This window comes from Pelecanus crispus, unplaced genomic scaffold, assembly GCF_030463565.1.
Source record: "Pelecanus crispus isolate bPelCri1 unplaced genomic scaffold, bPelCri1.pri SCAFFOLD_298, whole genome shotgun sequence".
Classification (NCBI taxonomy): Eukaryota; Metazoa; Chordata; class Aves; order Pelecaniformes; family Pelecanidae; genus Pelecanus; species Pelecanus crispus.
The window spans coordinates 15,388-25,610 of NW_027461370.1; positions in this window are offsets into that span (position 1 = coordinate 15,388).

Consider the following 10,223-nt stretch of genomic DNA (forward strand, 5'->3'; position numbering starts at 1 on the left):
TAATAAAGTCATGGGCCCTTTGATTGCCTGGGCGGGGGGGCGGACGGGGCGGCCCCCCCCGGCTCCCCAGCGCTCGCCTAATTAGCCCACTATTGTGGGGACAATATCGCAGCCATCTGGGCCGCCGCCGGAGCGCGGCGGGGGTCGGGCGTGTGGCAGCCCCGGGCCCAGCTGCCGGCGCGGGGCGGCTCGGGGGTCCCCAGCCCCCGGTGTGGGGGTCCCCCCGGTGCAGGGCTGGGACGCGCTCCCCTCGCCCGGGCACCGCCAACGCGATCCGGCGGCTGCGTCCCCTATTCCTGGCAGAGGAACAGGTGCCGTCTCCCGCTGCTCCCGGGAAAGCGGCTCCGGAGGGGCCGCGGTGCAGGGATGGGGCACCCGCGTCCTGCCGGGGAGCCCCAGCCCCGTGCGTCCCCCCCCCGGTGCGGCGGCCGCGGTGCCGTGCCGGGGCGGGCAGCCCCCCGCTCCCACCCTCGCCCCCAGAGCCGGGCGTCCCACGCCGGGGCGGGCAGCGGCACGGAAGCCGCCAGCCTCGGTGGACGTGGCGCGGACCCCCGGGGCAGGCTGTGCCCTCCGGGCGCCCCGTGCCCACCCGCCCGGCCCCGGGGGTCCCCAGCCCGAGGGGGACGGGGGCTGCGGCCCGTCCCTCACCCCCTGCTCCGCACCGCGGCTGACCCCGCGCCCGGGACCCCGCTGCCGCGGGGGGATCCGGTTACCGGCCCCTCTCCCCGGCCCAGCTGTCGGCCATCCCTCACTCGGGCGCAGGGGCGGCCGCGGCCCCCCCCGGCCGTGCCGAAAGCCCCCGCTAAGGACGTGGTGAAACGTGGGCAGAGGCCAGGGGTCAGCGGGGCACGGGGCTGCGCCGCTCGGCCTGGGACGGGGGATCCATGCCCGGCCGCGGCTCTCCGGGCTGGCGGGGAGCGGGGAACGCTGTGCCCCCCACCCCACAAACGCCCCGCGGTGCCGGCGGCGTCCCGGTACGGGGTCCTGGCAGCCGTGGGGTGCACGAGGCCCGTCGGCACCGCGGCACGGCTCGGCCAAGCGCAGCACCGCTCCCGCCCGCGGCACGGGGTCGGCCGGGCCCCGCGCCCCCCCGGCACCCACCGGAGCCCCCGGGGCTGGAGGGACGCGGGGCGGGGGGTGCGGGACGGGGGTCCCCAAGCAGGCCGCCTGCGGGGGAGCGGGGAGGGCAGCGTGGCCGTGGGAGCGGGTGGGTGGACGGACGGACGGATGGCGGGACGGCGGGGGCGGCGAGGCCGCGGCCGTCCCCATGTCTTTCAGCAGCGGCTCTGGCAGCCGGTTACAGACGGCAGAGCAGGAAGCGGGAGCGGGGCCGGCAGCCCCCCGCGCCCCCCAGCCCCGCGCCCCCTCACTTATCAGTGCCGGCCGTGGAGGAGCCTAATTCAAACCAACTGCGGGGCTGACGTTGGTAAATGAGCCCCCGCCGCGACGGGAGCGGGGGCGGGCGCGGGTGCAGGGGTCCGTGCCAGCAGCCCCCTGCCCGCGGCATGGCCCCATGGCTCGCCAGGGCCTGGGGCTGCACCGTGCCCCCTCCCCGGGGGTCCCGGGGGCGGACGGGGGTGCCGGGCAGCCCCAGAGTGCAGGTGATCGAGGGGAGACGGTGGGGTTCGGGGGGAATCGGGGGGTTTGGGGAGGCCCCAGGGGGGTGGGGAGAGCCCAGGGGTGCAGGAGGACCCCCAGGCAGCCGTGGAGAGCGGGGTTCACGGGGGGAGCCTGGGGGGCACGAGGAGCCTGGGTGGGGGATGCGGGATGGCCCCCGGGGGGTGCAGGATGGTCCGGGGGGTGCGGGGAGCCCCCGGGCAGCGCCGGGGGCAGCGGGGCAGGGACAGGTGCCGGGCTGGGGTCCTGCACCCCTCGTGGGGTCCGTGGGGTCGGCGGGGGCCGGCTGCGAGCCCCGGTCACGCCGGTTAGCACGGGGCGCAGGCGCTTGGATATCCCACCCCCCCCCGTCATGCTCCGAGGGGGCTAATGGCCCCTGGCTCCAGCCCGGCAGAGGAGGAAACCTGAGCCCCCCCATTCCGCCCTGCCCGAACCCGGGGGGCGGCGGGGGGCGGCGGGGGCCGCGCAGCCCTGCCCGGGAGGACCTGGGCACGGCCCGGTCGCAACGCGGCCCCCAGCGCGGCTCCCCACGGCCGGGGGCCGGGACCCCCGGGAGCTCCTTGGCCGTGCCGGGACCCCCGGGGCTCCCACTCCCCTGCCCCGGGACCCCAGAGCGAGCCCGGCTCCACACCGGCGACGGTGGCACCCCCAGCCCCGAGTGGCCCGGGGCCAGCACAGGATGGGGGGCGAAGGGTCCCAGCCGCCCGCCTCAGCCCGTGCGGTGACGCCGGGGCAGGGTCGTGCCGCCCTGGGCCCCCCGCCGTGCCGGGGGGATGCACAGCCGTGCCGGGGGGCTGCAGGTGCAGGCGGGTGCCGCGGCCTGGGTGGGCAGCGACGGCGGGGCTCGGTGCGAGGGTTGGCTCGCCACGGGGCTGCCAACAGGACGGGGGGGACCCCTCGGAGGGACCCCTCGGAGGGACCCCTCGCCCCATGGACCCCCCGGCCCTGCAGCCCCCGCGCCCGGGGGGAGGGGGGCACGGCGACGGCACCACCACCCCTCCCTGCGATGCCGAGGTCCCCAGCGCCCCGTCCTGCAGCCCCTGTCCTGCCCCCCGGCCCTTGCCCACCGCCCCTTGCTGGGGCGCACCCCCCGTCCCGCTGCCCCCCGGGTAGGCACTGGCTGGGGCGGTGGGGCCACAGGGGAGCTGGTCCCCACGGGGGGCTGTGGGTACCCCCGCCCGGGGGCACAGCACGGCCCCCTCCAAAGGCCCCACGAACCCGGCTGCGCCGTGAGCGCTCGCTCCGGGGGTCCCGCTCATCCCCCCCAGCCCCTGCCCCATCCCGCCGGCGGGCGCACAGCACGGACCCCCAGCGCCGCCCGGGCAGCCGGCACGTGGTGCTGGCACCGGCCGTGCCACAGGCGAGCGGGGCCGCAGGGCGGTGCTGAGCACCCCCGGCTGCGCCGTCCCCGCCACGCTCCGGCGGCACCGTCTCCCGCGCCGGCTCCTGACAGAGACAAATGAGCCGCCCGCGCCTGCCACCCGCCTTCACACCCCATTGCCGGGGCGAGCGGGGCAGCGCCCAGGGACCAGACGCACGGGGCCAGCCCCACGACACCCCCCCTGCGCCCCGGGACGGGCCCCCCGCTGCACGGCATCACCGCATCCTCCCGGCACAGCGGGACCTGCCAGCCCCTCTCCGCGGGGCGCGGGATGGATGGGCGCCGCGGGGACGCGTGTGCCGGGGCCTGGCCGGTGCCACCCCGCGCCCCGGCCCCCTCCCACACCGTAGCCCACCCCGCGGGCGCCCACGGACCCCGGCGGAGCACCCAGCCGTGCCTGCCAGGCACCCCAGCGACCGCCGGCACGCGGCACGGCCACGCTGGCATATGGCTGTCATGGTGGGAATGAGCTGTCATGTCGGCGCGGGGAAATTACCCCGTAACGAGGCGCACTGGAGATTAGGCTAATGAGAAAATCAAAACACAATTTAATTCCTGTCACCGCCTGATCGTCTTTAAACGACGCCGTGCGGTTCTGACGGGCCGGCATGCTGTGCCCGCAGGCCCTCCGGCACCGCGCCGGCACCGACCGGGCTGCCGCCATGCCCCGGGAGGAGGCAGCAGGAGCAGGGCAGGCGGGATGGCAGCGCCCGGCTTCCTGCCGGCTTCCCGCGGATGTGGGCACCGGCGCTGGCACCGGGACGCCCTGGCAGCGCGGGAAGGTGGGGCGGGGGGGCACCTTCCTGCGGACGGAGGGGCCGTGGCGGGTCCTGCCCCGGCCCCGGGGGACGCGGCTGCGGGCGCCTGGGGACGCGGCGCTGGCTGCGGGGAGCCCCCTCCCCGCCGGGGACCGGTGGGATCCGGCACGGCCGTGCCGGGGCCAAGGGGCTGGGACTGGTGTGGTCCCCAGGGAGGGCTCGGAGCAGCCCAGGCTGGTGACGGGAGCAGCCATGGCACCCAGCCCGGCCACCGGCACGGCCACCGGCACGGCCAGCCCGGACGAGCCCGGGCCCGGCAGCCTCCCGGTGCCGGCGGCGGCAGTGCGGGCGTCCCCGGCAAACGGGGCGCGGGGGCCAGGTGCCTGCAGCCCATCTCCAGGCGCGGCAGGGCCGTGGGAGCGGGGCGGGAGGGCACCCGCTCACCTTCCCCGGTTTATCTTGGACGGCGATGTTTCCTCCGGCCCTTTGTCTGCGAGGCTGCGGGCGCCCGCGCCCCCCCCGGCCTTCCTGCGTGCTGCTGGGCCCGGCATGGGGGGACGCACGCCGGGGCCGCGCTCGCGACACGGGACCACCGCCCTGGCGCGTCCCACCAGGCTCCGCGGGCTGGGACCACGGCAGGGCGGCCCCGCAGCCAGCCCCGGGCACGCTCCGGCTGCATGCACGGGATGCACGCGGGATGCGTGCGGGATGCACGCAGGGGATGCGGGTGCGGGTTGCTTGCCGGCGGCGGTGCCGGCCGGGTCCCTGGGGCCAGGCTGGCATGGGTGCCGTGGCATGGGTGCCATAGAGTGGGTGCCACGGCGTGGGTGCCGTGGCGTGGGTGCCGCGTCGCGGTGCTCGCCGGCCCCGCTATTGTTGCGGCCACGGCCCCGCGCGGCCTTTGAAGTCGGGCGACTTCCTGCCCCGGTTTTATGGCCCAATCTGTCTGCGCCGCGCGCTTCCCCCGGCCATAAATCACTCGACGCTGGGAGGCTCGGGGGAGCACGGCACGGCCGGCCACATGCCCACGGCCCCGGCGAGGGGCACCAGCCGAAACCGTGTTCACCTGGGACCCGCCCGGGGTGGGCGAAGGACCCCGGCCCGAGCCCCGCGGCGCTGCCGGGCTGGCACAGGGACCCACACCACGGGCCGGCGGCCGGTCCCCGCAGCTCCGACCGGCCGCGCTTCGCCGCAGGGACGGTGCCACGGGCGTGGGCGGCCAGCTGCCCCGGAGCCACCGCACCCGGGGAGCCAGGAAGCCAGGACGTGGCCGGGGGGTCCCCGCAGCCCCGGGCAGGGTGGGGGGCGCGGGACGGGGGCTGCCGCACCCCCCGTGCCGGCACCCTGCCCCGGTGCCGCGGGGACAAACCACGCCGGCCGGCCCCGTCCCGCGGCGCCGCCGGACCCCCTGCTCCCCGCTGGTCCCCGGCAGTGAAACGGGCCGCGGTTAACGGGAGTTCAGCCCGGAGTCGGGCTTTTAGGGCAAAATCATGGCAAGACTGGCAATAGCTGCGGGCAGCGAGGGCTCAGCCCGGCCCGATGCACCGTGCGGTGCTGCCCGTGCCGGGGCGGCGGGAGGGTCCCCGCTGCCCCGACCCCTGCCCGGCTGCCCCGAGGCTTCCGGCTCGGCTCAGCGCCGGCCCGGCACAGCGGTTACCTTCGCTATTCAGAGCATTTCCTGGGTTTTATTGTCTTCCCCTCCTTGTCCCACCTTCCTCGCAGGAAGCCCGTGGTCCCGGCGGAGCTGGCGGCTCCGTGCCCGGCAGGATGGTGCTCCTGGCCCGCTCCCCGCCGCGCCGCGGGCAGAGGCAGGGCTGGCGCCCCGGCATTCCCGCTGCCGGCTGGTGGCTCCCGGCCGGGCAGGACGGGGCCCCGGCCGCACCACGGCCATGCCAGGCTGAGCTCCGGCTGCGGCCGTGCCAGCGGCCGTGCTCTCCCCGGCACGACGGCATCAGGGCGCTGAGGCCCGGCAGCCCCTGCGTGCCCTTTGCCCATGCGGCAGCGGCTCTGCAGAGCCGTGCCGGGGCTGCCGGCGGGATCCAGGCTCCGTCCCACGGCAGCGGCTCCGTCCTCACCGGCCGGCCGCGGAGGCAGGAACGCGGCCGCCGGCAGCGGATGCCGAGCGGGCAGGTGCCGTCCCGGCCGTGCCGCAGCCTTGGGCACGGGGGGTGGGCGCGGTGGGGGGGCACGGTGAGCCCCACGTCCAGCCCCCCGTGAGCACGGCCCCTTGCCCGGGCCAGGGTCCAGGCAGCCCCTGCCGCGCTCCCCCCTGCACCCCTCTGCGCCGCTGGCCGGGCGGGGGTCCGGCTGCCCACCCCCGCTGTGGGCTCGGGGCGGGCTGGGGGTGCCAGCCGGGGTCCCACGGGGGGGTGGAGGCCGGCGGGGGGTCCCTGGAGCCCCATTTGCAGTGGAGGGGCGGGGGGTAGGGGGCTCATTTTGCCGCGGCTGCCGCCCGCCCGGTCCCACTCTCCCTAAATCAATTCCGCGGGTTATTGAAACGCCGCGTCTCTGCCTGGCGGCTAATTGCATGTGATCGCCCGTCGCGCGGGCGGCGCGGGCGCCTCTCCCGCTCCGCAATTACGCGACGCCCGCGCTCGGCGGGACCCGGCACCCGGCACGGTGCAGGGGCTGGGGGCGGCGGGGGGGGCGTCCCCGTCCCCGTCCCCGGCTCAGGTGGGCACCAACCGGCCCGGTTGGGCCGGCGGCGGGGCCGAGGCGGTCGTGCCCGTCCGCACCGATCGCCCCGCTCTCCCAGCCCGCTCCCAATCCTGCGCCGGCGCAGACGCCGGCCCCTGCGCCGCCACCCCAGCCTGTGCCCGGCCGGACCCCCTGCGCCCCGGCGGGGCCTCGGCCGGCAAATTCCAAAGGGCACCCGGGAAGATTAATCGCGGGGCCGGCAGCCGGGCCAGCCGGTAACCGGATCGCCCTGCTGGGAGCAGGAATGCGGCGCTGACCCCGCTGCGCCCGCCACGGCCCAGGGACGGCCCCGGCACACGGGGGTCACCGCGGCCCACCGCGGCCAGCTGGGCCACCGCCGGCCCGGGCACGGCGGGCACCCGCGCAGCCCCTGCCCCAGCCGGGGGGACGCCCCCGCTTCCCAAACCCAGCCAGGGAGCGTCCCCAGGCCCACAGAGACACGGCCCCGGCACGCAGAGGGGGTCCCCCACGTGTCCCGGTGCCGGGAGTGACGCCATCACCAGGGTCCCCGTCCCGGGATGGGTGCCACCCCCTGTCCCCAAATCCAGGGGAGCGCCGTCCCCGGAGGCGCCGTCCCCCCGCCCCATCCTTCCCCCCGCACCCCCCAGGGGCTCCGTCCCCCTCCCCACGCCCCCGGCCCCGGGGGGCCGAGCACCCCCAGCCCCACAGCCGGCCCACGGCACGGGGACGGGGCAGGGGCAACGCCGGGATCTGCGCGAGGGCTGGTGCCGGTGGGCAGGAGGGTCCGATCCTGCGCCGGCACGCCGGGCGGCTGGCCCCCACCGCCGTGCCGTGGGGGCCGTGGGGCAGCCGCCGTGGCACAGCTGTCGGGTCTAGAGTTACGGCGGCGGCTGGGGCCGGGCAGTGGGGCCCGGGGAGGGTTGGGGTCCCCGCGGTGGGGTCCCCCCGCTCTCCCGCCCCGAGGGTCCCGCTGGGGCGCGGGGCCGGACCCCGGCCGGGCAGGGAGGATGCAAGACAGACCGGGGCTAAGAATAGAGCCGGGCTGGGACGGGAGGAGGAGGAAGGATGGGGCTTCCTCTGCGACGGCTCTTCTTCCTCCCGCCCAGCTCTGCCACGCGGCATGGCGCGGCATGGCACGGCCCTCGCCGCGGCTCCGGCCGGGACGGCTGGGACCCCCGGCTCCAGCGCACATGGGTGCACGTGTAAAGTACCCAAATGCACACGGCGACGGTGCTGCACACGGCGACGGTGCTGCGCACGCGTGCACACCCCCGGGCACCCCCCGGGCACCCCTGCGCAGCCAGGCGGGCAGCGCTGGTGCAGGCAGCCGTGCCGCTGCCTGCAGAGCTCCCCAGCCCCTGCCCGCACCCCCGGCACGCGGACCCCCGCCGGCCCCCCGCGCCGTGGGGAGCGCGTGGGGCGGGGACACCCCCTGTGCCGCCCGCGCCCCCCGCCACCCCCCTGACAGGCACCCGTCGTGCCCGCTGCCCGCGCCAGTGCCGCCGCGCCGGCCCCCCCGCCACCGCTGCCACGTTTCGTTGCACTTTTCTTTTTAATTAACCTCTGGGCGGTGCGGCCCGGCTGCCTCGCCGGGGTTAATGATAGCGGTGACCCGCCACAGCCCATCGATCCCCCCGGCCCGGCGCGCTGCAAGCCCCCCGCGAGCCCGCCGACGGACGGGTCCCCGTGGGACCGGGTGTGTCCCCCCCCCCGGGCAGCAGCACCCAGCCCCTCGCTGAGCCGTGCGGGACCCCCGGGGTGCCCCCACCCTGCTGCAGCCCGGCGAGGTGCCAGCCCCGGAGCCCCCAGCCCTCCCTGGCACCGTCCCCCTGCCCAGCCAGCCCCACGGCTCGGGGCAGCACCATGGCATCGCAGGGGGCTGTGGGGCACGCCGGGCTGTGGGGCACTGGGATGGCTGTGGGGCACTGGGACAGCTGTGGGGCACCGGGAGGGCTGTGGGGCACCGGGAGGGCTGTGGGGCACACCACGCTGTGGGGCACTGGGACGGCTGTGGGGCATGCCAGGCTGTGGGGCACCGGGAGAGCCGTGGGGCACCGGGAGGGCCATGCTGGGCTGTGGGGCACCGGGAGAGCCATGGGGCACCGGGAGAGCCATGGGGCACCAGGAGGGCCATGGGGCACCGGGAGGGCCATGCTGGGCTGTGGGGCACCGGGAGAGCCATGGGGCACCAGGAGGGCCATGGGGCACCAGGAGAGCCGTGGGGCACCGGGAGAGCCGTGGGGCACCGGGAGGGCCGTGGGGCACCAGGAGAGCCATGGGGTACCAGGAGGGCCGTGGGGCACCGGGAGAGCCGTGGGGCACCGGGAGGGCCATGGGGCACCGGGAGAGCCGTGGGGCACCGGGAGGGCCGTGGGGCACCGGGAGAGCCGTGGGGCACCGGGAGGGCCGTGGGGCACCGGGAGGGCCGTGGGGCACCGGGAGAGCCGTGGGGCACCGGGAGGGCCGTGGGGCACCGGGAGAGCCGTGGGGCACCGGGAGAGCCGTGGGGCACCGGGAGGGCCGTGGGGCACCAGGAGAGCCGTGGGGCACCGGGAGAGCCGTGGGGCACCGGGAGGGCCGTGGGGCACCGGGAGAGCCGTGGGGCACCGGGAGGGCCGTGGGGCACCGGGAGAGCCGTGGGGCACCGGGAGGGCCGTGGGGCACCGGGAGAGCCGTGGGGCACCAGGAGGGCAGCCCGGCCGAGGGCAGCGCACAGGGCTGGAGCAGGATGGAGCCCCGATCTCCGCCAGCCCCACCGTGCCCTGCGCTTCCCCAGCTGTTGCCGGAGACCCCGGCCCCGGCGCTGGCACAGGCGGGTGCGCTGCCCCGGCACGGCAGCGGCGAGGCTCCGGCAGCACCCACGGCGGCAGCTGGCCCCAGCGGGTCTGGGGGCGCGGGATGGTCCGGTCCCGCCGCAGGCACCCAAATTGGCCCAGCCGGGGGTCCCTGCTCGTGGCCGGAGCCCGGCCGGCCCCGCAGGCGATGCCGTGCCGCCGCGGCCCGGCGTGTCGCCCGGTGCTGCCGTGGATGCCCCGCTCGCCCTCGCCCACCCATCGCCCGGTCCCGCGAGGCCGTGGGTGCCCATGGCCGCGGTGCGTCCCCCCCGGTGCCGCGTCCCCCCACCCCTTGGGCCATCGGGGACGCCCGTCCTGGCCTCTCGCTGGCCCCGCGGCAGCGCCGGGGCTGGGGTCCCGTCCCCCCCCGCGGCCACCCCGGCCCTGCTCCTCGCTCAGGTGCGCCCTGTCAGCGTGCGGAGCTTTAATCCGGCGGTCGTTCATCTTGGGCGCGGGGCCGGGCTGTCAGCGGCTCAGACGAGCCATTTCCTCACCGCGCTGCCCGGCGCGGGGCCGAGCCGAGCCCCCCGCGCTCGCGGCCTAATTGAATCCGCATGGCCGCATGGCCGCGACGGCCCCGCCGCCCCATTGCCACCCCCCGGGGGTCCTGGTGCCATGGGGGGCCAGGGGCCGGGGCGCGGCACAGGCAGGCACCCCTCGGACCGTGGCCAGAGCCCCCCACCCTTCCCCGCTGTGCCCGGTGAGAGCGGGCCGGGGTCTCCGGCAGCACCCGCTCCCCGTGCCGTGCCCACGGCGGCAGCCGGCCCCTGCGGGTCTGGGGGCGCGGGACGGCCCGGACCCACAGCGGGCACCCAAATTGGCCCAGCCGGGGGTCCCTGCTTGTGCCCGTGCCCGCCGGCACCGCGGGCCGGGGGCTGCCGGGGCGGCGCAGGAGAGCGGGGGCTCGGTGCCCCCCGCCCCACGCAGCCCCTGCTCCGGCCGCCTCCGCCGGCCACCCCGTCCTGGCTATTTGCG